Below are 15,069 nucleotides of genomic sequence, written 5' to 3'. Positions count from 1 at the left end.
CTGACGACGCGCATGAAATGTGTCCGGAATTACACACACGTTTCACATCAATGATACTAATAATTAACTCGTAGATTTTACATTTTCTAACTTGTGAACATTAAAAACAATTGATATATATCCGTGATTCTACTGCTGCTGCGTTGGCAGCGGTGCACAAGCACAGTTAACAACGAACACTCAACTCGTTCCATGTCAATAACAACACGTGTGTCTGTGTGGCCTTAAAAGCAATACATTTAAGGCGACGTTTCGGGAGATGGCCCTTTTGATATGGTCCGATTTATGCGTTATAAAGAATGGCCATTTGCCCGAAAGGTCGCCTGTTATATATTTTACAGTTTAAGGCCACACAAGGTGTTATTCGCGAAGGTTGAGTATTTTTTTTTATTAAAACATACAACGGCCGTCTTAAATATTTCGTGGAATTGGGGGTACAACTCTGCCCCCCCCCCCAAATCGACCCATCATGCAGCCCCTCTCTGCCTACGACCTCTAGAATGTTTGTCTCTCCCTCCGTCTCCCCTCTTTGTCTCTCTCCCTCCCACCCTCTCTCCTCTCTCTCTGTGTGAATCCACTTTTACCAAATTGCTCAATTTTCCGCCAATTTTTTTCCTTGAGGAAGCAGCCACGATGCCCCTGATTGCGGGAACTGCGCTGCGTCACCATGGCTACGGGGCCCGTACGACAACCCCCTAATTACACCCCCCCCCCCCTTAATAGCCCCCTCACCCACCTCCTCTACCCCTCCCCTCACCACCCATCCACCTCCTCTGCCCCTCCCCTCACCACCCATTCAACTCCTCTGCCCCTCCCCTCACCACCCAGTCAACTCCTCTGCCCCTCCCCTCACCACCCATTCAACTCCTCTGCCCCTCCCCTAACCACCCATCCACCTCCTCTGCCCCTCCCCTCACCACCCATTCAACTCCTCTGCCCCTCCCCTCACCACCCATCCACCTCCTCTGCCCCTCCCCTCACCACCCATCCACCTCCTCTGCCCCTCCCCTCACCACCCATTCAACTCCTCTGCCCCTCCCCTCACCACCCATCCACCTCCTCTGCCCCTCCCCTCACCACCCATTCAACTCCTCTGCCCCTCCCCTAACCACCCATTCAACTCCTCTGCCCCTCCCCTCACCACCCATCCACCTCCTCTGCCCCTCCCCTCACCACCCATCCACCTCCTCTGCCCCTCCCCTCACCACCCATTCAACTCCTCTGCCCCTCCCCTCACCACCCATTCAACTCCTCTGCCCCTCCCCTAACCACCCATCCACCTCCTCTGCCCCTCCCCTCACCACCCATCCACCTCCTCTACCCCGCCCCTCACCACCCATCCACCTCCTCTGCCCCTCCCCTCACCACCCATTCAACTCCTCTGCCCCTCCCCTCACCACCCATCCACCTCCTCTGCCCCTCCCCTCACCACCCATCAACCTCCTCTGCCCCTCCCCTCACCACCCATCCACCTCCTCTGCCCCTCCCCTCACCACCCATCCACCTCCTCTGCCCCTCCCCTCACCACCCATCCACCTCCTCTGCCCCTCCCCTCACCCATTCAACTCCTCTGCCCCTCCCCTCACCACCCATCCACCTCCTCTGCCCCTCCCCTCACCACCCATCCAACTCCTCTGCCCCTCCCCTCACCACCCATCCACCTCCTCTGCCCCTCCCCTCCTCACCCATTCAACTCCTCTGCCCCTCCCCTCATCACCCATCCACCTCCTCTGCCCCTCCCCTCACCACCCATCCACCTCCTCTGCCCCTCCCCTCACCACCCATCCGACTCCTCTGCCCCTCCCCTCACCCCCCATCCACCTCCTCTGCCCCTCCCCTCACCACCCATCCACCTCCTCTGCCCCTCCCCTCACCACCCATTCAACTCCTCTGCCCCTCCCCTCACCACCCATTCAACTCCTCTGCCCCTCCCCTAACCACCCATTCAACTCCTCTGCCCCTCCCCTCACCACCCATCCACCTCCTCTGGCCCCTCCCCTCACCACCCATCCACCTCCTCTGCCCCTCCCCTCACCCCCCATCCACCTCCTCTGCCCCTCCCCTCCTCACCCATCCACCTCCTCTGCCCCTCCCCTCACCACCCATTCAACTCCTCTGCCCCTCCCCTCACCACCCATCCACCTCCTCTGCCCCTCCCCTCCTCACCCATCCACCTCCTCTGCCCCTCCCCTCACCACCCATCCACCTCCTCTGCCCCTCCCCTCACCACCCATTCAACTCCTCTGCCCCTCCCCTCACCACCCATCCACCCCCTCTACCCCGCCCCTCACCACCCATCAACCTCCTCTGCCCCTCCCCTCACCACCCATCCACCTCCTCTGCCCCTCCCCTCACCACCCATCCACCTCCTCTGCCCCTTCCCTCACCACCCATCCACCTCCTCTGCCCCTCCCCTCACCACCCATCCACCTCCTCTGCCCCTCCCCTCACCACCCATCCACCTCCTCTGCCCCTCCCCTCCCCACCCATCCACCTCCGCTGCCCCTCCCCTCACCGCCCATCCGCCTCCTCTGCCCCTCCCCTCACCACCCATCCACCTCCTCTGCCCCGCCCCTCACCACCCATTCAACTCCTCTGCCCCTCCCTTCACCACCCATTTACCTCCTCTGCCCCTCCCCTCACCACCCATCCACCTCCTCTGCCCCTCCCCTCACCACCCATCTACCTCCTCTGCCCCTCCCCTCACCACCCATCCACCTCCTCTGCCCCTCCCCTCACCACCCATCCACCTCCTCTGCCCCTCCCCTCACCACCCATCCACCTCCTCTGCCCCGCCCCTCACCACCCATCTACCTCCTCTGCCCCTCCCCTCACCACCCATCCACCTCCTCTGCCCCTCCCCTCACCACCCATCCACCTCCTCTGCCCCTCACCACCCATCCACCTCCTCTGCCCCGCCCCTCACCACCCATCAACCTCCTCTGCCCCTCCCCTCACCACCCATCCACCTCCTCTGCCCCTCCCCTCACCACCCATCCACCTCCTCTGCCCCTCCCCTCACCACCCATCCACCTCCTCTGCCCCGCCCCTCACCACCCATCAACCTCCTCTGCCCCTCCCCTCACCACCCATCCACCTCCTCTGCCCCTCCCCTCACCACCCATTCAACTCCTCTGCCCCTCCCCTCACCACCCATCCACCTCCTCTGCCCCTCCCCTCACCACCCATCCACCTCCTCTGCCCCGCCCCTCACCACCCATCCACCTCCTCTGCCCCTCCCCTCACCATCCATCCAACTCCTCTGCCCCTCCCCTCACCATCCATCCAACTCCTCTGCCCATCCCCTCACCACCCATCCACCTCCTCTGCCCCTCCCCTCTTCACCATTCAACTCCTCTGCCCCTCCCCTCACCACCCATCCACCTCCTCTGCCCCTCCCCTCACCACCCATTCAACTCCTCTGCCCCTCCCCTCACCACCCATCCACCTCCTCTGCCCCTCCCCTCACCACCCATCCACCTCCTCTGCCCCTCCCCTCACCATCCATCCAACTCCTCTGCCCCTCCCCTCACCACCCATCCACCTCCTCTGCCCCTCCCCTCCTCACCATTCAACTCCTCTGCCCCTCCCCTCACCACCCATCCACCTCCTCTGCCCCTCCCCTCACCACCCATCCACCTCCTCTGCCCCTCCCCTCACCACCCATCCACCTCCTCTGCCCCTCCCCTCACCACCCATCCACCTCCTCTGCCCCTCCCCTCACCACTCATCCACCTCCTCTGCCCCTCCCCTCACCACCCATCCACCTCCTCTGCCCCTCCCCTCACCACCCATCCACCTCCTCTGCCCCTCCCCTCACCACCCATCCACCTCATCTGCCCCTCCCCTCACCACCCATTCAACTCCTCTGCCCCTCCCCTCACCACCCATCCACCTCCTCTGCCCCTCCCCTCACCACCCATCCACCTCCTCTGCCCCTCCCCTCACCACCCATCCACCTCCTCTGCCCCTCCCCTCACCACCCATCCACCTCCTCTGCCCCTCCCCTCACCACCCATCCACCTCCTCTGCCCCTCCCCTCACCACCCATCCATCTCCTCTGCCCCTCCCCTCACCACCCATCCACCACCTCTGCCCCTCCCCTCACCACCCATCCAACTCCTCTGCCCCTCCCCTCACCACCCATTCAACTCCTCTGCCCCTCCCCTCACCACCCATCCACCTCCTCTGCCCCTCCCCTCACCACCCATCCAACTCCTCTGCCCCTCCCCTCACCACCCATCCACCTCCTCTGCCCCTCCCCTCCTCACCCATTCAACTCCTCTGCCCCTCCCCTCACCACCCATCCAACTCCTCTGCCCCTCCCCTCACCACCCATCCAACTCCTCTGCCCCTCCCCTCACCACCCATCCACCTCCTCTGCCCCTCCCCTCATCACCCATCCACCTCCTCTGCCCCTCCCCTCACCACCCATCCACCTCCTCTGCCCCTCCCCTCGAAACAACACATCCCCCGCCCCCCGCAACACCCACCCCCCCCCCCGACCCCCTCCCATCATCGTCATTATTATCAGTCGTGGTCTATCCACTGCTGACTTAAGGTCTCCCCTCGACGACATCATCATCATGAGCCACGGTCATTCTACTGCTGGATGAAGGCCTCAGCCACGCCGTGTCGGTCATGATAATAAATTGACCATACTTCACCACTTTGGTTAACATAATCACAGCTCCCCCCTCCCCTCCCCACCAGCCTCTCCTTCATTCAAATTCTCAACCTGCTCCCACCGCCCCCTCCCCCTTCCTCCAATTAGTGTCACGCCCAACAATCATCCCGCCCCGCCCCTCAACCAATTAGAGTGATAATTAGGTCACGTGCTCACTGTCACACTCACACCTGGCCCGGTACAAGACTATTTTTTTGGGTTGGCCATGTTTGTTTGTTGTAGTACAGAGTTAGACTGATGGCCTTAATCTAAGTTGTCTTGTGGTTGTTGTTGTTTGACTTGCATCCCACTGGGATTTTTGCACACAGCGTTGGTGTACGGTGCTTTTTCTGCAATATTTTGTCGTCTTTTCTTTGATTTTCTGTTTGCACAAAGTCACATATTCACTTTAAGATGTTTTCTTGTTCATGTTTTTGTTTTTTTGTTTTTTGCGGTTGCACCCGATTCAAGAGCCGAATGGCTCACAGGGCTATATACCTAATACATTAAACTGAAATGAAACTGAATGTGGCCACGTGGTTGGACCATTCCAAACCCTCGTATCCGAACAAGAAGATGATGAAGAGACACACGAATGTGTAGCGAAGGTGACCGGCTGGCTCACGTGTGTAGTATGTATGTTGAACTTCTTTCGCACCGTACGTAGCTAACCATCATACGACTCGGGGGTGCGGGGGTAAGGACAACAAACTAAACGCAAAAAGCCGTTCTAAATAAGTTCATTATCAATTTCGATTTAAAGCTATCGTGACTGCAGGGATTCATCTTCTTGGTTCTTTCGGTAAAGTCACGTAGAAGGGAAGTAATAAAATAATAAAAAATAATACAAATAAAACATAATAAAATAATTCTCACGACGTTTCGGCCACAACGCTGTCTCCCCGACAGACCTGGTCTTCACCTGAGGACGGCTGCTTGCGTTGTGGCCGAAACGTCGTGAGAATTATTTTATTATGTTTTATTTTTATTATTTTATTACTTCCCTTCTACGTGACTTTACCGAAAGAACCAAGAAGATTCGTTATCAATCTAGATGATGATTTAAAAGTGCGATAGCTCCAGTGGCGTCCTAATATCGGAGGGAAGAGGGTTTTCAGACGACCGCAGAAGCACATCTGAAAGCAATTGTTGAAAAGTTGGGATAATAATGGTTAATACATTTCTCAATGTAGCGTAATCCCCCCAAGGCAATCAAAGCGCTTTGCATGAAGCTTAAGTGACGGAGGAAGCAGGGTGAGTTTGAAGACGCGATTTGAAAAGTGTCACGAACTCAAGATCCACGAATGGACCGAGGAAGGAAGGGGGATTCCACAATCGTGGAGCGTGGCTGCAAAAAGAATGCATCCTGTCTTCTGCCATCGAACAAAGTGTGGTTTTTTTGGAATCCTAGTGACTTTAGAGCAGAATCGGCAGATTTTATAAAACTTCATGAGATCGGTGATTGTTTTCGGAGCCAACTCATTCAAGGCCTTAAACATGAGAAGTTGAATAATTTTTATTTAAAGCTTTCGTGACTGCAGGGATTCATATTCTTGGTTCTTTCGGTAAAGTCACGTAGAAGGGAAATAATAAAATAATAAAATAATAGAAATAAAACATAATAAAATCATTATTTTACTTTACCGAAAGAACCAAGAAGATATCTCCAAATGCTACGGGCCCCGCAACATTCAAGGGCCCCGTGCTAAATGCTTTCAAGCTATCAATTCCGGTTCAGTGATTCTGCACTTGCTCTATTACTATAGTACTATACACCCTTCAACTTTTATGAACGACTGGGTGTTTATGGTTAGCGATTTGTCGTATTATCCGGCTGTATAGCAAATGACAAATTACAATTACTTTATTATGCAAGTACAAAAATGTGTGTGTTTTAATATTTATGCTTTATGTTTATGTGAGGCTCCTTTCTAACATATGCTACAGGCCCTGCACTATCTTAATCCGGCACGGAGTACAGGGTGGAAAGAACAAGAGTCGTATGGTGACACGATTCTGATCCGGTTAAAATCCGGGCAGTTGAGTTTTGAATATAATTATAATTGTGTTTGTAGGGAACCCGGCGAGTCGAGTTCAATTCCTGCTCACGGCTGCCAACACCAGTGACGATTATCTGAACCGAACCCGAGCCTCCCCTAGATCAACTCAGCCTAAAATGAGTACCTGGTTCGGTGTATGTAAAAATCCCCAATGGGAAGACAAAGGCGGTCGGCCGCGGTGCTAGTCGCTAACATAACTTGCGCGATTATTCTTACAGGCTATACGGGGGGGCTTTGTCTTTGGTGTGTATGTGTGTGGAAGGGCGGTCATATGGTGTGTCTGTGTGTCTGTGTGTGGAAGGGCGGTCATATGGTGTGTTTGTGTGTCTGTGTGTGTGTCTCTGTGTGTGTGTCTGTGTGTGTGTGTCTGTGTGTGTAGCGGTTAGCGCGCTGCGCTATGAACCTGGCGACCCCGATTCGAGTCCCGCTCACGGCTAACACCGCTAGTGACGATTATCTGAACCGGTTCTGGGCCTCCCCTAGGTCGACCCAGCCTTAAATGAGTACAAGGCACGGTGTGTATAAACATCGCCACTGGGGAGACAAAGGCGGTCGGGCGTGGTGCTGGCCACCCACCCCCTCGCGTACCGTTCCGGCCTTCATAGGTGCTCGCTAACAGCACTTGCCCCTACAGCCTGTTAAGGCTACACGGGGGATCTTTGTGTGTGTCTGTGTGTGTGGACGGGCTGTCACGTGTCGATAAAGGCTGCCCGCGATAACGGCGCTAATCGCGTGGCGCACGCGCCGCGCTCTGATTGATCGCGCGTGACCGGGGGCCAAAGCAATTATGAGCGCATTCACACAGCCCCCCCCCCCCCACCGGCTCGACCCACACACACGGGACACCCCTGCCCCCCACGGTGCGTGAGTATATATGTTAGTGGGGGGGTGGGGGGCGGTGACGCAGGGGTGAGCGTACTGCGCTACGGACCTGGCGACCCCCCCCCCCCCCCAGTTCCATTCTAAAAATAAGCAAATGGCTCAGTGGGTCTTACCGAGTGAGGTTTTTTTGAAAAACATTTTATTTGTATATATTTTAAAGTGCTTTGTTTACCTTGCCTATATGGTTTGTATTCCTTTCGTGCGTTTGTATCCGTTGTAACGTTCTGACCCGCCCCTCCTGGGACATCTGGGACAAAGAGCTTTCTAGCTCATCGGATTCCTTCAGTATAAATTAATATTCAGATTCTCGCTCACGGCCACCAACACCGATGACGATTGTCTGCACTCGCCCCCCCCCCTGGGGCGACTCCATCTCAAATGGTTATAGTAGTAAACATCGGCGAAGGGGAGACAAAGGCGGTCGGGCGTGGTGCCGTGACGACCATCATCGGTGCTACTCGCCAACAGCACTTGCCCCAAGTCTGTTCAGCCTATGCGGGTGATCTTTGTCATTGTGAGTGTATGTCCAGTACATTTAGATAGCCCTCGTGGATGCCAAATACAAAGCGTCGTGGCTCTGCTGATGAGGCCCAGAAGGTCGAACCCGCTTGATATGAAGCGGTGTTCTCCACTGAGCTATTAGCTTCCTTTTCAGAAGCGCCCTGGCCACAAATGATAGCTCCACGAAGTGGCTTATCACGTGGAAAATTAGAACGGTAAAATAAGCTAAAGCGGTGTTCTTCACAGCAAGGCCCGCGGGTCACTGGTGGCGCCTGGTGGCCCCTGGTGGCCCCTGGTGGCCCCTGGTGGCCCCTGGTGGCTCCTGGTAGCCCCTGGTGGCCCCTGGTGGCCCCTGGTGGCCCCTGGTGGCCCCTGGTGGCCCCTGGTGGCCTTTAGGGCGGCCCCCTGACGTGCTGCCCCCGACAAAACACAACGAATGTGAAAACACCGCCCCCATCATCATCGTCATCATCGTGCTACTGTCAAGCCCACAATGGTTTCAAATGTGTGACGGCCCCTCACACCGATGATGTCTTATCGGCGAAGGTGCCCCCCCGCCCTCCCCCCCCCCGGCCCCTCCCTCTGAAAATGAGTAAATAACACAGATATCAACTCTAGATTTGAAGCTTTTGTGACTTTAGGTAAAAAATGAAATAAAAATTAATTATTATTTTATTTTTATTAATTTTAATTTCATTTTTTACCTACGTGACTTTACCGACAAAAACTAGGAGTACTGATATCAACCTTGCTGCCGGATCGTATTAGCCTACAATGCCAATAGCTCGGCCGAATAACGAATATATATTTAAATACAGATACAGAAAGGAGTTGCAAATTGTAGTGGCTTTATGGAGGTGCAATAAGGACCATTGCCTCAAAAAGTCGCCTATTATCTGTGTATACATTGTCGTTTTCAGGCCACGCAAGTGGTGTTATTGCACCGCCGATTAGCACGGTCGGCTGTGTACGGTGCGAAAGAAGCCCACCGTGCATACGGCACCATTGACGAATGCTGTCACGGTTGTGTTGTTGTCGCTGTGAATTGCCGTTGTGCCACCACTGACAACGCAACAGCAGCGGCAGCAGCGGCGTCGTGAAATCATTCACCAAGTAATAAAGTGTTTGATTTGAAACAAACGCCAGGTGGGGGGGGGGGGGGGTCTCTGTGACGCTCAGTTGATCGATTTCGCTGCGGTTCGGGCAAAAACATTGAGCGCTTGAATATGCTGTGAATGCATTCCAGAAGTTGATATGCGGCTGAAATTGCAGTTTTCGTCTCATTTTGCATCGATTAATATTGTTAATATATTTTTGTTAGTTTTCTACAGAATGTACTCTTTCAATCAGTGTGTGTAAATATAGCATAGTGCATGCATTTCCTGTATAGTGTAGTTATGTGTGTGTGTGTGTGTATATGCCTCTTGTATGTGTTTGGGGAGCGGTCGTGCAGCGGTTAGCGCTCTCCAGCCACGAAACCGGCCACCCGAGTTCGATTCCCGCTCACGGCCACGAACACCGGTTCAGATTACCTGTACCGTTCTTGGGTCTCCCATCGGTAGACTCAGCCTTAAATGAGTACCTGGTGCGGTATGTAAACATCGCCACTGGGGAGACAAAGGCGGCCGGGACGTGGTGCTGGCCACCCACCCCCTCGTGTGCCGCGCCGGCCTTCATAGGTGTTCGCTAACAGCACTTGCCCCAACAGTCTGTTAAGGCTATACGGGGGATCTTTATCTTTATATTCATATGCGTTAGAAGTGTGTGTATATACATTGTATGTGTCTACATGGATGTGTGTATACATTGTATATGTGTATACATTGTATACGTGTAGGTTTGTATGTATGTTGAACTTCTTTCGCGCCGTACCTATCCAACCGTGCTAATCGCAGGTGTATCCACACAATGTACACACACCTACATTATATATATATGTGTCGACATTGTGTGCATGCAATGCATGCGTCTATACATTCTGTACGCGTGTGCATTGCGTACATGTACACGTGTATATGCGTCAACACGGCACGTGTGCGTACACTGTGTCCGTGTGTGTATCCACGTTGCATCTGTATGAACGCGTCGTCGGCGTCATCGTCGTCCGTGCGACACGTTGCAGACACGCGGTGGACGCGAGTCGCGGGGCAACGACAAGGATGCGATCCGATCTCCTGCGAGCTTCCCGTAGGACCTCCTCCTCCACCTCCTCCACCCTCCATCTCCCCTTGACCCCCCCTCACCCCGCATCCCCTCCGGGTACCCCCCCCCTCCACCCCCACCCTCACCCCCTCCACACCCCCCCCCCATCCTCACCCCCTCCACACCCCCCCATCCTCACCTCCTCCACACCCCCCCCCCATCCTCACCCCCTCCACACCCCCATCCTCACCCCCTCCACACCCCCATCCTCACCCCCCCCACACCCCCCCATCCTCACCCCTCCACACCCCCCCCCCTCCACCCCCATCCTCACCCCCTCCACCGTTCCCCCCCCGCGCCCCCCGTGCCGGCACAACAAAGCCCCCCCCCCCCCCCAGTCTGTATAAAGAAGCAGCAGCAGCAGCAGCCTGTCTGGACGCGTTAGCAACAACGTGCCGCGTGCAGGCGTCACTCGCGGCGGCTGCGATAAGAGCACGGGGAGGGTTGGGGGGGTGTTAGTGGGGGGGGGGGGGGGTGTTAGTGGGGGGGGGTGATGTTAGTGGGGGGATGATGTTAGTGGGGGGGGGTGATGTTAAGGGGCGGGGGGTGGGTGATGTTAGTGGGGGGGAGATGTTAGTGGGGGTGGGGGGTGATGTTAGTGGGGGGGGGTGATGTTAGTGGGGGGGGTGATGTTAGTGGGGGGATGATGTTAGTGGGGGGGGGTGATGTTAAGGGGCGGGGGGTGGGTGATGTTAGTGGGGGGGAGATGTTAGTGGGGGTGGGGGGTGATGTTAGTGGGGGGGGGTGATGTTAGTGGGGGGGGTGATGTTAGTGGGGGGGGGTGATGTTAGTGGGGGGGGTGATGTTAGTGGGGGGGGTGTTAGCGGGGGGGGGGTGATGTTAGTGGGGGGGGGGGTGATGTTAGTGGGGGGGGTGATGTTAGTGGGGGGGAGATGTTAGTGGGGGGGGGGTGATGTTAGTGGGGGGGGGGGTGATGTTAGTGGGGTGCGGGTGTAGTGTAGCGGTTAGCGCGTTGCGCTACGAATCCGGCTGCCCGGGTTCGATTCCCGCTCACAGCCACCAACACCAGTGACGATTATGAACCGGTCCTGGGCCTCCCCTAGGTCGACTCAGCATCAACTGAATACCTGGTGCGGTGTGTAAACATCGCCACTGGGGAGACAAAGGCGGCCGGGCGTGGTGCTGGCCACCCACCCCCTCGTGTACCGTTCCGGCCTTCATAGGTGCTCGCTAACAGCACTTGCCCCTACAGTCTGTTAAGGCTACACGGGGGATCTTTGTATGTACAGTAATACCCCACCTGCGATTCGCACGGTTGGCTAGGTACGGTGCGAAAGAAGTTCAACGTACGTGCATCGATGTACGTCTCACCCCCCTCTTACGTCGTTTTACAAATACGTCGTCACCTTACTAAAAGGGTTTTTCCCCTTTTTTTTCTGGCAACAAAACTGACACCTTTTGCAAGGAATCATGCTTACATTAACCACAATACTTGCAGTCAAATGCAAACAAATACACAATACTCTGGTAATTTATGCATTGTCTTTGAAACTGATTGGTCCACGCCAGAGACAGCTTTCTTTATTGCCTAATCTCATATGGTGTTCGATCAGATGACGCCAAAAGGCGCACAGTTCAAAGACAACGCACTAGCAGAGTAATGAGAGCTCGGGGTGAGCAGCTACATCACGGGACCTCCTTTGCCAGTACCAAAATATACTAATAGGGGTTTTCCCATTTTTTAAATCCTTTATATTAAGTTCACTTGCTTGCTTACGACCGTGCAAATCTTTCGGTTGTGTTTTAACCCACTTCCCGTGATCCAATCGAGCTGATATTTTCCACACAAACTCGTTGTGCGTGACAATTAATGTTCGTGAAATTTTTTTCTCCAAAATTTTACACTTTTTAGGACAAAAATATTATATTTAATTACCAGTTGCTTAATGCTGCTATGCAATCATCTGACCCATAGGTGGCAGCCATCTCAAGCCAGAGGACGAGAGGACTCTAGCCGCCACGCATATAAAGGATTTATAGTTAAAAACTTTGTTTTTACGGATTAATTTTTCTGCCACCAGATTTGCGTCGTCTCGAATTCTCGCTTGCGTCGTTTCTGACTGCGTCGTTCGTCCTTCCTCGTTATCCGTCGCCTCTCAGCCTTCGCCTCCGCCTACCACCCCGTATAAATCCGCTTCGATTTGCGGCGTTTCGATATACGTCGTCGCCGCCCCCTTTCAGAAACGCATCCGCCGACTGTAAACCGGTGTGGCTGTATTTTGGTGATTTCGAAAAGTTTATTCGTTTAGGCCATGTTTGTTTGTTGTAGTACGGAGTAAGACTGATGGCCTTAATCTAAGTTGTCTTGTGGTGGTTGTTGTTTGTTTGACTTTTATGGCTTCATTTTGGTGATTTCGAAAAGTGTATTGGTTTGGCCATGTTTGTTTGTTGTAGTACGGAGTAAGACTGATGGCCTTAATCTAAGTTGTCTTGTGGTTGTTGTTGTTGTTTGACTTGCATCCCACTGGGATTTTTGCACACAGCGTTGGTGATACGGTCTTTTTTTCTGCAATATTTTGCCTGTCTTTTCTTGGATTTTCTGTTTGCACTCAGTCACATATTCACTTAAGATGTTTTCTTGTTCATGTTTTTGTTTGTTTGTTGCGGTTGCACCCGATTCAAGAGCTGAATGGCTCACAGGGCTACACCTAATACATGCACTTGTGCATCTACGTGGAGTTAGCGCAATTCAGCTGCGAACGCGTCGACCCGAGTTCGATTCCCGCTCACGGCCACGAACACCGGTGCCGATTAATGATCTGAACCGGTCCTGGAGCCTTCCCTGTAGGTCGACTCGGCCTCAAATAAGTACCTGGTGCGGTGTGTGAACATCGCCACTGGGGAGACAAAGGCGGTTGGGCGTGGTGCTGGCCACCCACACCCTCGTGTGCCCGTGCCGGCCTTCATAGGTGTTGCTCGCTCACAGCACTTGCCCCATCAATCTGTCATGACCATACGGGGGATATTTGTCTGTGCATCTATGCGGTGGAGCGGTGGCACAGTGGTTAGCGCGCTCCGCAATGAACCAGGCGACTCGATTTGGGTTCTCGCTCCAAATACCCGCGACGAAATATCTGCACCGGTATATCAGTCAGGGCATCGTCTAGATCGACTCAGCCTTCAATGTGTAGAGGAGTAAAATGGGGACGTGACGTCAGGTGTGCCGTTCAGTGCGGTGACGTCACGTCTCCTACGGTACTTAAGGGATACCCCGTGACGTAAGCGGGGTCACTGTGGGAACGGGTAGAGTAGGAAGGGTGAAGAGTGAACCAGGGGTAGAGAAAGGGATCGAGTGGTGAGCCTGGGGAGAAGCCGGTGGTAGCCGTAGAGGTGCTTCTCTCTCTCCGCTCGGTGGAGTCGGCAGACTCCACGATCCGACACGAGAGAGAGAGACCGGAGCGAGCCGGCAGGGACCCGGACTCAGAGTAGGACCCCCTAGCCCCTGGGAGTTGTGTACCCTGCTGTGTAATATTGTAACAGTTTTAATAAATTTCGATTTAAATCTTTCGTGACTGCAGGGATTCATCTTCTTGGTTCTTTCGGTAAAGTCACGTAGAATGGAAATAATAAAATAATACAAATAAAACATAATAAAATAATTCTCAACGACGTTTCGGCCACAACGCAAGCAGCCGTCCTCAGGTGAAGAATAGGTCTGTCGATAAGTCGTATCGACAGACCTGAAGAACCTGACGGCTGCTTGCGTTGTGGCCGAAACGTCGTGAGAATTATTTTATTATGTTTTATTTTTATTATTTTATTATTTCCATTCTACGTGACTTTACCGAAAGAACCAAGAAGAGCTTTAACGAACCCTGGCGAAAGCCCTGAACTTACCTCCGTCTACGAGTGCGTCCGTCGGAACTTCTCTACAAATGGTTACTGGGAGGCGACCGCGTGCAGTTGTGAAAGGTTTGTGGCTGCGGGCAGGGAACTAGGAGGAGGTCACCGAGCAGACGCAGGTGTTGTGGGCAAGGGCGTTAGTAGCTCCATTATCAGCTCAGGGGGTGCGAAAATCAGTCAGGTGGGGCCCCCCAAATTTTTGATTTTCCTCGCACTGCCGCACCTCGGCTGTTATATATCGCGGCTCATTTCGCCTAACCACATCGCTACGCTCAAGGTCTCGAACATTTAACGCTGTAGGGGGGGGGGGGGCTACGTTTTAAATAAAATGTTGTCCTTCGACACTTGAAAACACGTGGTGGTTGTCAAGGGGGGCCCTGACTCGTAGCTTCGGGCACCAGAGTGTGGGGGGCAAGGCACCCCCAGCCACTCCGCTAGTTCAGCCGCTGGCTGAAGGCTTGTTGGCTTGACCGAGATGGTGCGGTGCGTTACAGATCGGCACTGGGGGAGACAAAGGCAGCCCGGTCAGGCGTCGAGCTACTTGGCCACAACCACCCCCCTCCCCTCCTCGTGTATCTACATTGAACTTATTTGGCACCGTACGTAGCCAAACGTGCCGATCGCAGGTGCGGGGCAAGGACAACAAACTAAAGAAATTACTTCGTCAATCTCGATAATGATGATGATGATGATTTAAAAGTGCTGAAGCTCCAGTGGGCTTCCTAAATATCAGAAGAACGTTCCAGACGGCCGCAGAAGCGCATCTGAAAGCGCGCGATGCGGTATATCTATGGGCAGCCAAAATCCGCCGCTGCTGCTGCTGCTGCGGAGTTGGCTTGATGGTTTAAGCTCCTCGTGTGTCGTAGCGGCCTGCAGTCGTCGTCGCGAACAGCA

The sequence above is a fragment of the Lethenteron reissneri genome, chromosome 10 (genome assembly GCF_015708825.2).
Source record: "Lethenteron reissneri isolate LAM-NWPU_2019-01 chromosome 10, ASM1570882v1, whole genome shotgun sequence".
NCBI lineage: Eukaryota > Metazoa > Chordata > Hyperoartia > Petromyzontiformes > Petromyzontidae > Lethenteron > Lethenteron reissneri.
The sequence above is the reverse complement of the archived record's forward strand: the minus strand, read 5'-3'. Positions refer to the sequence as shown.